Source organism: Macaca mulatta, chromosome 7, assembly GCF_049350105.2.
Source record: "Macaca mulatta isolate MMU2019108-1 chromosome 7, T2T-MMU8v2.0, whole genome shotgun sequence".
In the NCBI taxonomy this organism is placed as follows: domain Eukaryota; kingdom Metazoa; phylum Chordata; class Mammalia; order Primates; family Cercopithecidae; genus Macaca; species Macaca mulatta.
In genome coordinates, this window is record NC_133412.1 from 74286788 (window position 1) to 74299527 (window position 12740).

The 12740-nt window shown below is 41.4% G+C and overlaps 1 pseudogene; it reads left to right on the top strand.

Moving 5' to 3' along the window:
- Positions 1–603: 603 nt before the first annotated feature.
- Positions 604–12239, top strand: LOC114679665 (MKI67 FHA domain-interacting nucleolar phosphoprotein-like; annotated as a pseudogene).
- The last annotated feature ends 501 nt before the right edge of the window (positions 12240–12740 follow it).

Genomic DNA, 12740 nt, shown 5'->3' on the forward strand with positions numbered 1-12740 from the left:
AAAATTAGAATTTTAGAAAACTTATATCCACCATAGCTTTCCAAATGTATTCTGATGAGATTGATGGTAATATTGATGAATGTATTTTGATACCATATAATCAAATGTATCAGCATATAGAAGATCTCAGTGAACCATTATTTTCAAAGTGACCAAGGTATGATATTATAGTATCATGCAAGGGTAAAATATCCAAAGTTCAAGAAAAATCAAGTTTTAATGGAGTATCAAAAAAGCAGCTAAGGCAACATGGCAAAACCCTGCCTCTACAAAAAATACAAAAAACTAGCTAGGTGTGGTAGTACAGGTGTGAGAGGACATTTTACAACCTCTGCCAAGATGCCTCAATTCAAATTAAAATTCAAGTGGTTTTGCCAGCCCCTCCTCCAAGTGAGAAGTACATACCTCCTCTTAAAGCCATAGGAAAGGCATTGGAGAGAGCTGACTGTCTCCTCATTTTGGACATGAGAAAGTGGGGCACAGATCAGACAGGGACTGGCCATAGGTCACACCTGGGCACTCAAAGCTTAAAGTCAGAGCACTCAAAGCTTAAAGTCAGAGCACTGTATCATAACCAGTGGCCATCGCTTGGGTGCGTGGGAAATGGACATACCAAACAGAGCAAAGAAACCTGCAACTGATGGCAGCCTCCCGGGGGAACACACTCCTGCTGGTGGTGAAAGGACAGCAAGGGGCCTCGCAATCGGAGGTGAGAGAGGACAGACCAGCACTGAAACTGATGAGTTAGCTGTGTTAGCATGGTGCTGTTGCATTGCAGGTATTCTCTCTTTTAATTATCTCAACAAATTTGGGTGATTAAACCCATTTCATGGATGAGAACACGGAGGCTCAGAGACAGTAAGTAACTTGTCTAAGGTAGTCTCATTAGAAGTTAGCTGTGCTGGCTGGGTGTGGTGGCTCATGCCTATAATCCCAAAACTTTGGGAGACCAAGGCAGAGGATCACCTGAGGTCAGGAATGTGAGACCAGCCTGACCAACATGTTGAAACCATGTCTGTACTAAATATACAAACATTAGCCAGGCGTGGTGGTGGATACCTATAATCCCATCTACTCAGGAGGCTGAGGTAGGAGAATAGCTTGAACTCAGGAAGCAGACGTTGCAGTGAGCCAAGATCAGATCACGCCACTGTAGCCCAGCCTGGATGACAGAGCAAGACTCACAAAAAAAAAAAAAAAAAAAAAAAAGATTCAAAAGCATTAGAAAGCAAATAAATGTAATGAAAACAATGAGATTTTCTGCTTAAAAACCAGTAAGGAGTACAAATGAAAGGGGGAATGTGGAGCTCTGCCCCTGTTGGTGGGAGTATAAACTGAACCAATTTTTCTACAGGATAATTTGAAAATTTCTATTAAAAACCCTAAAACTGTTTTATGTTATTTTCCTCCAGAAATTCTATTTATATGAATTCAATCCAAAAATGCTTCCTCTAATCCATTAAAATATATGTATAAGAAAATTTACTTCTGGGGTGGCAATGATTAAATTAATATATATCGAGCTATTAAAAATGATGATGCCAAGGATAGATTTACTGCCATAGAAATATGTCCAAAATATAGTGACAAAAGACTATATAATGATTCTACTTTTTAAAATGTTTATATGCATAAAAAAGTGTAAAAAGCAACAAACCAGAATGTTTTGAGTGGCAAAATTAAAGACTTTTCTTCATAGTTTGTATTCCAAATTATTACAAAAAGAATGTGATTTTCTTTATGATCAGGGAGAAGTATTATTTTTATTTATTTATATTTAAATTTCTTTTCTTTTCCTTATTTTTTCTCATGTGTGTATCACATGTAGTCTAGAGAGCTTGAATCCCTGCCTCTTGAGGTAAATCAGCCCATTTCTGTCTATAAATTTGCCTTTTTTGGACATTTCAAATCAATGGAATTATACAATATGTGGTCTCATATCTGGCTTTTTTACTTAGCTAATGTTTTTGAGGTTGTTCCATGACATATTGTAGCAGGACGAGCCACAGACAAAACTCCTCAGATACTGTGTTAAAGAAGGAAGGGGCTTTATTCAGCTGGGAGCTTTGGCAGACTTGCATCTCAAAAGCCAAGCTCCCCAAGTAAGCAATGCCTGTCCCTTTTAAGGGCTTACAACTCTAAGGCTGTCTGCGTGAGAGGATCGTGATCGATTGAGCAAGCAGTGGGTTGTGACTGAGGGCTGCATGCACCAGTAATTGGAATGTAACAGAACAGGACAGGGATTTTCACAATGCTTTTCCATACAATGTCTGGAATCTATAGATAACATAAGCAGTTAGGTGAGGGGTTGATTTTTAACTACCAGGCCCAGGGCGCATGCTGGGCTATCTGCCTGTGGATTTCATTTCTGCCTTTTTGTTTTTACTTCTTTCTTTGGAGGCAGAAATTGGGCATAAGACAATATGAGGGGTGGTCTCCTCCCTTAATTCCCCCTTTGAGAACTTCACTCAAAGTGAGAGCTCTCACTTTTATCCTCACGACCCATGTCTTCTTGTAGGACAGATTGATAGTTATTTATATAGTACACTTGTGCTGAAGAATTTTGGTGAACTAAAGTAGTGACGAAGCTTTTTATCATTTGAAGGAGTACAGGTAGCAAACAAGGGAGGAGTAAGCAGGTTCCTATTACTATTATAATTTCTGTTATAAAAGTTTTAAATCCTCCTAGCACTGGGAACCATTTTCTAAACATGGCCCCAGATTAAATACATGCCACACTTGCATGGGCACATGTACCAGTTTTGTCGTATCTTTAAGTCTTCAACTACTTGCTCTTGTTCATCTATGTATAGACAGCAATTGGTAAGGTTAAACTTCCCACAGACTCCTCCTTCAGCTGCTAGCAAGTAGTTGAGAGCCAATATATTTTGATAGATAGCATTTCTCATCTTAGTTTCTTGCCGGCCCAGAATAGTCAAGGCTCTGCCGGTTTCACTAGTGATTATTTCTTTTTTTTTCTTTTTCTTTTTTTGAGATGGAGTCTCGCTCTGTCACCAAGGCTGGAGTGCAGTGGCACATCCCAGTTCACTGCAACCTGCACCTCCTGGGTTCACGCCATTCTCCTCCCTCAGCCTCCTCAGTAGCTGGGACCACAGGCACCTGCCACAACACCCAGCTAATTTTTTGTATTTTTAATAGAGATGGGGTTTCATCATGTTGGCCACAATAGTCTTGGTCTCCTGACCTCGCGATCCACTCGCCTCAGCCTCCCAAGGTGCTGGGATTACAGGCGTGAGCCGCCACACCTGGCCTCTAAGACAGCTTGTAACCATATGCTTTGGTTGAGCATATAAAGGGTGTCCGGTATCCCCACGAGCTGTCTTGTGACCAAGTAGCAGGCTCATAGTATTGTATGACTTTTTTAGGGAGCCATTTATCGTCTTTCTGATTACCTATAGCTTTTTTTGTTTGTTTTTGTTTGTTTGTTTGTTTGTTTGTAGGAAGCATAGATAGGGAAGCCCAGGAGTTCACCTGTTTTTATGGGCAGTAGGAAGAAGGATGGTTTAATAGTGCCAATCACACAACTACCTGCCCACTGGTAGGGTAATTTGGCAAAAGCTCTATGGCTGCATATCCAGTATAATCCAGTGGGGGCTGTCCAGTCCTGGTGGGACTCTGGGTGGGTCCACACGGTTTGCAACTTTGGGAATTTACTAAATGGATTCATTTTAGTATGGCCTAGACCCCAGCAGATGGCTGTTTTTAATTTTATTTTAAAAACTGTAACCATAGGGGGCTCAGATGGGTTATAACACACATCAGGCTGGTCACTTCCTGGGCTAAATACCTTGTACTGGGTGACATTATACAAACAAGTCCCTATTAGAGTTCCTGCACATTTATAATATCTATAGAACAAAAAGACAGTTTTAACTTTTTGCCCTACCTTAGTGACCTCATGTATACACTGGGAACAGTCCTTATTTTGAGGAAGGTCATTTGAAGTCCTTACTGTACAAGTCCAAAATGTAAGGAAAATAAGTCCCATGGTGAGTTTCCTCATGTTTTGGCCATGCATGGACCAGTCAGCTTCCGGATGTGACTGGAGCAGGGCTTCTCATCTTCTTCAGAGTCACTTTGCAGAGATTGTTTGGGCTTGGTCTCACCTCCCAGGTCTCAGGTGCTGTGAGTTTCACGTGGCTGTGGTGGATCCAGGCTGGGATTCTTTTTACTTTTACAACTGTGGGAGTGGTCAAGATGATGGTCTGGGGTCCTTTTCACGTGGCCACAAGGGGGGCTATGTTCTAATCCTTGATCAATACCCGATCACCTTTGCTGTCCTCTGTAACAAGTCAGCCATAAACACCAGCCCATTGTCCAACCCAATTCATAAGAGCAGTCCAAACCTATGGATGAGATCTCCACATTTGGACATCTTGGTGAAGTCTACTTGGAGATCTTCAAAGGGGGCTGTTCTATAAGCCTGTATGCCAGGCAGGACAGTTGGACCTTGCCTAGCAGTGTGCTGCTGGGAGGTGACACACTGCTGTGCCACTGTTTTGGTGAGGGTTGACAGACGTGAGATGTAGAAGTACCAGCTTAACAACTTTTCAAGTGACTCTTGGCCTAGGTGGGTGGTCTCATACACAGCCAGTATGACTGCAGCTCCTAGCAGCTGTGGCACAGCTATTCTTCTGTCCGATAACCGGATCCATCCTTCTTCCAATACCCACCCTCCCTCTAGTTGATGAAATACCAGGGTAAATGGGATAGCCAATTGGACTAAAGTACAAGTGCCACTCCAGTTATTCAGCAGTGTCCAGTAAAGGTCCACCACAATACCACCACACATTCGCTCAGGGATGAACAAGGGCTAACTTATTGCTAAGCTCTTGAAAATTCTTAAGCTCACTGCATCCCTTCAGGTCTCCAAGGAATGTTATGTTTCCTCCCTGTCTTGACAGACATGAAGTGAACTTAGTGTCAGGAGATGGAAGTGGGATGGCCCTCAGGGGCTGACCCTCAGGGTGTTGAACTTTGGGATATAGCAGAGAGAGAGCTTGGCACAACTTGTTATTCCAGGCTGTAGAATCCTGGAAAAGAGCTACCATGTAGTCCACACCTGGTTGACTGGAGGGCCACCTTAGTGGAAAGTGGTCAATCTGGGCTTTTGGTCTGCCATGTGCACAAGCATAACAATTGCTTTTGTTTAACATGCGGACAGAATATTTGATCTATTCCAACCAGGCATTTCCATCTTGGTATCCTGTGTTAATTGTCAAGGTTTGTTTTAAGTCTTTAACTTCTATGATCCTCCAGTAAAATGAATGTATGATTTTAGGATATTACAAAAACTGGTTGGGGCAGTCCATCCTTGCTCTTTAGTGGTCCACAGAACATTGGACCAACTATGGGATAAAAGTTCTACATCGCGGGAGGCAGGGGGCAAGACTTCTGGTTGACACTGGGGTCTTTATTGAAATCTCCTCAAATTAAATGGTCCTAACTTAATAATGCCTAGTCTGAGGAGAATCAAGAGGGACAGAAGTACTTTTCTGAAGTAGAAAGCTGTCTTTGACTTGGCAAGTCCCCACAGGTTATAACAAAGCAAGCATTAAATGCAATAGTTTTAGGTGAAATTGACTTGGTTATGTTAATAACTAGATGATCAGCAATACAGTGAGGAAAGAAGAAAGAGTAATAGAATAGATGAAAGAGTTAAATTTTTCTTAGCTTTAGTTTGGTAGGGTTTTCCCCTGGAGCTATGGCCCACAACTCTGGAGGGGTTGGCACTTTCTTGACTCAGGTGTGATGAATCCATTCCTTTTTTGCTGTACGAACAGCAGTCTCAGTGCTTGGTAGCACAAGATAGGGTCCTTCCCAGGCTGGCTTGAGTTTTCCTTCTTTCCACCCTTTGATGAGAATGTGATCTTCAGGCTGGTGCTGGTTTACTGGAAATTTTAGGTGTGGTACATGTGTTAAAAGACTTTTAGTTTTGAGGGAAAGGAAAGTGGAAGATAAACCAAGTATATAATTTTTGAGAAATTGACCTTTTGTTTTAAATGTGGGGACATCAGCAGTGGACTTTATAGTCCTTGGTGCCTTCTTACTGAGAAATTTCCTTTAGCACTTATTTTTATTAGTTTTTAGACCAAAGAAAGCCAGACACCGTTTTATGTTTGACAAGGCTTTCTGTATGATTTTTATACCAGATAAGCTAAATTTCATCTTTATATTAGTGTGTTATTAATGAAAAACGTAGTTTTAATAAAACTTTGTAGACATATTTATTCAATTTTTAATGTCTGACCATAAGGTAAGATTTTTATAGACTCTTTTTAACCTTTTATAATTTTTGTTAAAGAGTAGGTTAGTGCTTTAAGAAAAACCCGTTGTGTTTTTACTTTAAGGTCCAGTTCACAGAAAAACTGGATGATGCCCCTTTAACTTTAGCTAATATGTTTACACCAGAATTTGCTTTACAACCAATGTTTTAAGACTTGCTTAAACCTTGAAAACAAACCTTTTTTTTTTAACCTTTTAATGTAGGTACAAATCCACATTCTTATGCCTCTGTATAATCTTTTTACCAGAAGTATATTTTACTTTCCTTACACATCTTGCACATAAACTGTTTTTTCAATAGTTTTACATTCAGGAGGCCTAATTACTTTTACATTATACAACATTTCTTGCATACATTTTTTTCATGACTTTTGCAGACAATTCTTCGACATGTCTCAACTTTCTGACTTATTACAAACATTTCTTTCTTTAAACAACCAGTTAACTTATTTCAGGATAAGAATTTACCATACAGCATTCTTTTACATAAATTTTGCCCCCATTTTTTCCTATTTTTTTTCAAAGATGATAATCACTCTTTTCCAAAGCAAACTACTTTCGTGTCTGTGGACTAGACTGTCTAAGGCCACAAGATTAGAAGTTTACTATAATACATGTTACACTGTTAACTTTTAGCAAACTTTACTTTTGTTGAAAATCTTGTAGGTTTGGGATTTCAATTATCCTCTGCTATTAATAAGACCTTGTTTAGTCCAAATTAACTTAGAATTGGTATAAATGGCTTATTTTTTTTTTTTTTCCCTTCTATTACCTGGAAGGAACCATCTATCCTCCTGTCCTGAAGGGAGTTCCTCCTAGGTCTGGTTGGACCTTTGTATGGTAATTAAGATTTAGATCTCTGTTAGGAAACTTGTTGGGTTAAGGGAATTTTCAGTGATTAATGTTAAATTATCTTTTTTTTTTTTTTTAAATGGAATAGCCCTATACTTTAATTTTTTTTTTTTTTTTTTTTTTTTTTTTGAGACGGAGTCTTACTCTGTCACCCAGGCTGGAGTGCAGCATCGCAATCTTGGCTCACTGCAAGCTCCGCTTCCCGGGTTCATGCCATTCTCCTGCCTCAGCCTCCCAAGAAGCTGGGACTATAGGCGCTCGCCACTACGCCTGGCTAATTTTTTGTATTCTTTAGTAGAGACGGGGTTTCACTGTGTTAGCCAGGACAGTCTCGATCTCCTGACCTCGTGATCCACCCGCCTCAGCCTCCTAAAGTGCTGGGATTACAGGCGTGAGCCACCGTGCCCGGCCTACTTTAAGATTTTTAAGTTAGTGAGCTACCTTTTTGCCTTTTTTTTTTTTTTTTTTTTTTTAACTTAGGATACTTCTGAACTGGTGAGGTGTGCTCACAAGGAGGTTTCCTCTAAAACTTATTTTTCTACTTTCTTCTGTTAGCAAAGCAGTTGCTGCTACACATCGAATGCATTTGGGCCATCCGTGGGTTACTGGGTTAAGGATTTTTTGATAGGAAGGCTACGGGTTATCAGTGGCCTCAGTGCTTTCAGGGTAAGCCCTCGTTTACACTGACAACAAAGTGGTATTGGAGTGTTATAGGGTTATGGAGAATACCTTTAATTATCAATTATAGGTTTTAAATTTACCTTGTCTTTTAAAGGAATAGGGTACGCTTTTTTTTTCTTAACTACTTGTTTATCTCTCTCTTTCTCTCTCTTACTCCCTTTGACTTTCTGCCTCTCTGACTTTCCTTTTGCCTCTGTCTCTTCCTCTCTCTCTGCCTCTCTCTCTTTCTCTCTCTCCCTCTCCTTGACTCCCTCTTTGTCTCTCTGTCTCTTCCTCTCTTTCTTTGCCTCTTTTCCTGTCTATTTCTTTCCTCTCTCTCTCTCTGCTGGTCTTTCCTTGCCTCTTCCAGCTGCTTATGCTGCTGATCTCTCAATCACTGTGGGGGCATCTAAAAACAGCTGTAACCAAGTGTCTATGTATGGGAACTGGTCTGGCTCCCTGGCTTACAGGTTACCTTGTGCCATACCTTTGAAACAAGGGACCTGTCCAGGCTTCTTTCTGATGCCCAACCCACGTCTAATGCTGGCCAGTCTATTTCTCACAAAGTTCTAAATTTTCCTGGTGTCATAGTAACACCGTAATTTCCCTTAAATCCTTTCTTGAAATTTTTCAACATAGTTCCTTGTGGGGTGGGCTTACTTTGTGCCTGACCCATGTTTCCTTGAAACAAAACACCATGCTCACACCACAGGTACACCACAAAACAAAGAAAGGGTAAAAAGGGCATACACATACTTTTACAGTTTACACCAAACCAGACTCAAAACCAAAATCAGAGTATCAAAAAATCCAAGCTAGGTCAAAACCAAAACCAAAGTAACAAGCAATCCAAGTCAAGTCAAAAACAAAAACCAAAGTGCCGGTATAGGCATGCTGTGGGTGATCAGGCCATTCTTCCACTCAAAAGGAGTGGGCAAGTTCCAAAGACCAGTTTTGCCAAGTTTCAGATATCTGGACTCCAAGTGCCAGTTCCTTCCCAGTGTTCAGCCACTGCATTGATCCTCCACAGGGGCCTGCCACAAGCTGCTCTGGTGAGGCGTCCCTCTGAGGCAATTGCCTACGTGGCAGCGCTCTTTGGATCCAAAGAGCTGGTCAGAATCCCCTGCAGGGATGCTCCCCAAGGCAGGCCTAAGTCACCTAAGGGGCTGCTTCAACCATCTGCCAATCACCTCACTTCCCGGTCAGGGAACCAAGAAATGTAGCAGGACGAGCTGCAGACAACCTGCAGACACTGGGTTAAAGAAGGAAGGAGCTTTATTCAGCTAGGAGCTTCAGCAGACTTGCGTCTCAAAAGCCAAGTTCCTTGAGTGAGCAATTATTGTCCCTTTTAAGGGCTGACAACTCTAAGGGGGTCCATGTGGGAGGGTTGTCATCGATTGATCAAGCAGGGGGTACGTGACTGGGGGCTGCATGCATCGGCAATTGGAATGAAACAGAACAGGACAGGGATTTTCACAATGCTTTTCCATACAATGCCTGGAATCTATAGATACCAAAAGCAGTTAGGTGAGGGGTTGATTTTTAACTACCAGGCCCAGGGTGTGTGCAGGCTATCTGCCTGTGGAGTTCATTTCTGCCTTTTAGCTTTTACTCCTTCTTTCTTTGGAAGCAGAAATTGGACGTAAGACAATATGAGAGGTGGTCTCCTCCCTTAATATAACATGTTTTGATAGTTTGTTCCTTTCATTACAGAGTAGAAGTCCATTGATGGATATAGCACATTTTGTCAGCAGAGAGCCTTTCAAACTTGGATTCCAACTTCCTGCAGTCTAAATGAAACCCTCGGAACACAGGACTTATAGGCAAAGCTGCTGTGCATGTCAAAATAACTACTTATCAGAACGAGCTTTGTCATCAGGAGCTTGAACTGCTGCAGAAATTTTTATCATTTTGCAACACCTTTTTTACAAGCAACCTTTGTGCTACTACACGTTAGGACTTTTGAAGCATCTGATACATCCATCTAATAAGTATGAGCGTGTGTCTGAGTGGACAAGTAAAACCATCTATGCTACACTGCATAATTTTTCCTCCCCTAGACTGGACCAGGGAATCTCTCAGTTTTCTAGAGTATCCTGTCTCCATTGACAAAGTGGAACAGTATTAAAGACCCTGCTGTCTTTGTTATGCAGATTCAGAGGGGAGGCCCAACAGCAAGGGTGGAAAGGAAATAGAGAGGGGAGCTTGTGGAACAGCTCCCACCTGTTGAGGATGTTGTGGATGGGGAAGTGCTGATGGTGTCCCGAGGCAGCCTAGCACCTCCATTGGGCCCAGAAGGTCTTGACTTTGGACCCTTACCCATGTTCCAGAAGTGTTTAAAAGATGGAGTTTTTTGTTGTTATTGTTGTTGTTGTTGTTGTTATTTTCCTAAATACTAATTACTTGGTAGTTATTAATCTTTCTTTGGGAGAGGGATGGGGCTTTAAAACTGAAGAACATAATTTTCATGAAAATATCAAAAATGGAAAAAAGTTACTTTGTAAACAATTTGCTATACAAAGCAAATGGCAGCTGTTGAGGATCTCAGTAAAATGTTAAATGCATTTGCTGCTTTTAGAAGAAAAGTGACAGACCTGAGTGAATCAGCACGTCTTAAAAAAAAATCTAATAAAACTACCTTTTAATAATCCTGAGGTTTGTTTTTGAAATAATAGATACAATTATTTACTCTAAGCATCTGGTTATGATTTTAAATCAGTAATGCATACTGTCTCCACATTTTTTTTTTTTTAATGGAAACAGAGGTTTCATCCAGAAAACCCTAAAACAGTGATTTTTTTTTTTTTTTTAAGACAAGGTCTCACTCTGTCACCCAGGCTGGAGTGGAGTGGTGGATCTCAGTTCACTGCAGCCTTAACCTCCCACCTCAGCCTCGCGAGTAGCTGGGACCACAGGCACCACTGTGCCCAGCTAATTTATTGTATTTTTTGTACAGATGGGGTTTTGCCATGTTGCCCTGGGTGGTCTCAAACTTTTAGTCTCAAGCAGTTCACCCACTTCGGCCTCCCAAAATGCTGTGACTACAGGCATGAGCTTTAAAACCCTTTAAAAACTTTTTAAAAGCATCTCTTCTTAATTCCTTTAACTGGAGGTATCTCTTCTCTCATCCTCCTCATCTTTGGTGTTCCCTCAGAGTTTACTGCTAACTGGATGTACAACATACATTTCAAAGTCAAGGCTGGGTGCGGTGGATCATGCCTATAATTCCAGGGCTTTGGGAGTCCAGGGCAGGCAGATCGCTCGAGTTCTGGCACAGGTTGGCAAGTGCATAATCTGGGGAAAAAAACAAGAACAACTTTGGCCTGGAGTAGTGTATGTGCGCCACTTTTCTAACCTACTGAACGAAACCCTGATCCTATTCTATTTCTCTCAGTGTGGCACTGTTACAAGGTTCAGACTATCCAGAAAGAAAAGGACTGGAAATAGCAAAGGCTATGCAAGTGTGGAGTGTGAGTCTGAGGATATTGCCAAGATAGTTGCTAAAACAATGAACAACTACCTGTTTGGTGAAAGACTCTCGGAGTGTCATTTCATGCCACCTGAAAAAGTCAGAAAGAACTCTTTAAAGACTGGGATATTCCATTTAAGCAGCCATCATATCCATCAGTGAAACGTATAATCAGAATCGGCACTTACACAAAAGCTAATGATGGAGGGGCAATTTAAAAAGAAAGAAAGGGCCGGGCGCGGTGGCTCAAGCCTGTAATCCCAGCACTTTGGGAGGCCGAGACGGGCGGATCACGAGGTCAAGAGATCGAGACCATCCTGGCTAACACGGTGAAACCCCGTCTCTACTAAAAAATACAAAAAAAAAAAAACTAGCAGAGCGAGGTGGTGGGCGCCTGTAGTCCCAGCTACTCGGGAGGCTGAGGCAGGAGAATGGCATAAACCCGGGAGGCGGAGCTTGCAGTGAGCTGAGATCCGGCCACTGCACTCTAGCCTGGGTGACAGAGCGAGACTCCGTCTCAAAAAAAAATAAATAAAAATAAAAAGAAAGAAAGATTGCTTTGGAAGAAATTAGTTTAAAAAGGAATTGATTATGATTTTCCTTCTTTGATTTTACAGAAAATGGAAAGTATTTCAAAAATGAATCATCAGATATCTACAAAAGGCCAGGTTTTATGTAAGAAGAAGAAGAAGTTTTAGGCACTCCTGACTCTCCTGAGAAGACTGCAGATACCCAGGGCCCCACACCAGTTTGCACATCAACATTTTTGGAGAGAGGAAAATCTGAAGCATCTGAAATGAATGGTGATGATGAAGATAATGAAATAGTTTTCAAACAGTCCATATCCTGTGTAAAAGAAAAAATACAAGAGACTCAAACACCTACACATTCACAGAAAAAAAGAAGAAAAACAATCACTGATTTTCAGTGTATTATATATGATTTCTTCTGAAAAGTATAATATTTTTATGACAAAAATACAAAAAAAATTAGCTGGGTGTGGTGGCTCATGACTGTAGTCCCAGCTACTCAGGAGTCTAAAGTGGGAGGATCACCTGAGCCCAGGAAGTTGAGGCTGCAGTGATCCGTGATCACACCACTGCACTCCAGCCAAGTCAAATCATTACATTTATCTTAGCCTATTCTGGCTGGCGTAAGAGGGATTTGTATTAAGAATACAATAGGCAATCTCACAGACATCAAAGTACAGAACTCAACATATGACCACACCATGGAAGGACTGGGCTGGGAGATTATTTTTCTCTCCCGCATGCCTTTCTCTGGACTTCTGCTCCATGCTTGTGCTTTGCTCTGCAGATGGACATTCAGCATGTACACCAGGCTCCTCCAGCCTCTGAGGCTTTGGCTTACCCTGGCAGTAGCCCTAGTCCCAGTGTTACTGGATCTTTCCATACAGATGCTCATCTGCAAAAAAATCTATCGAGCACCCTCT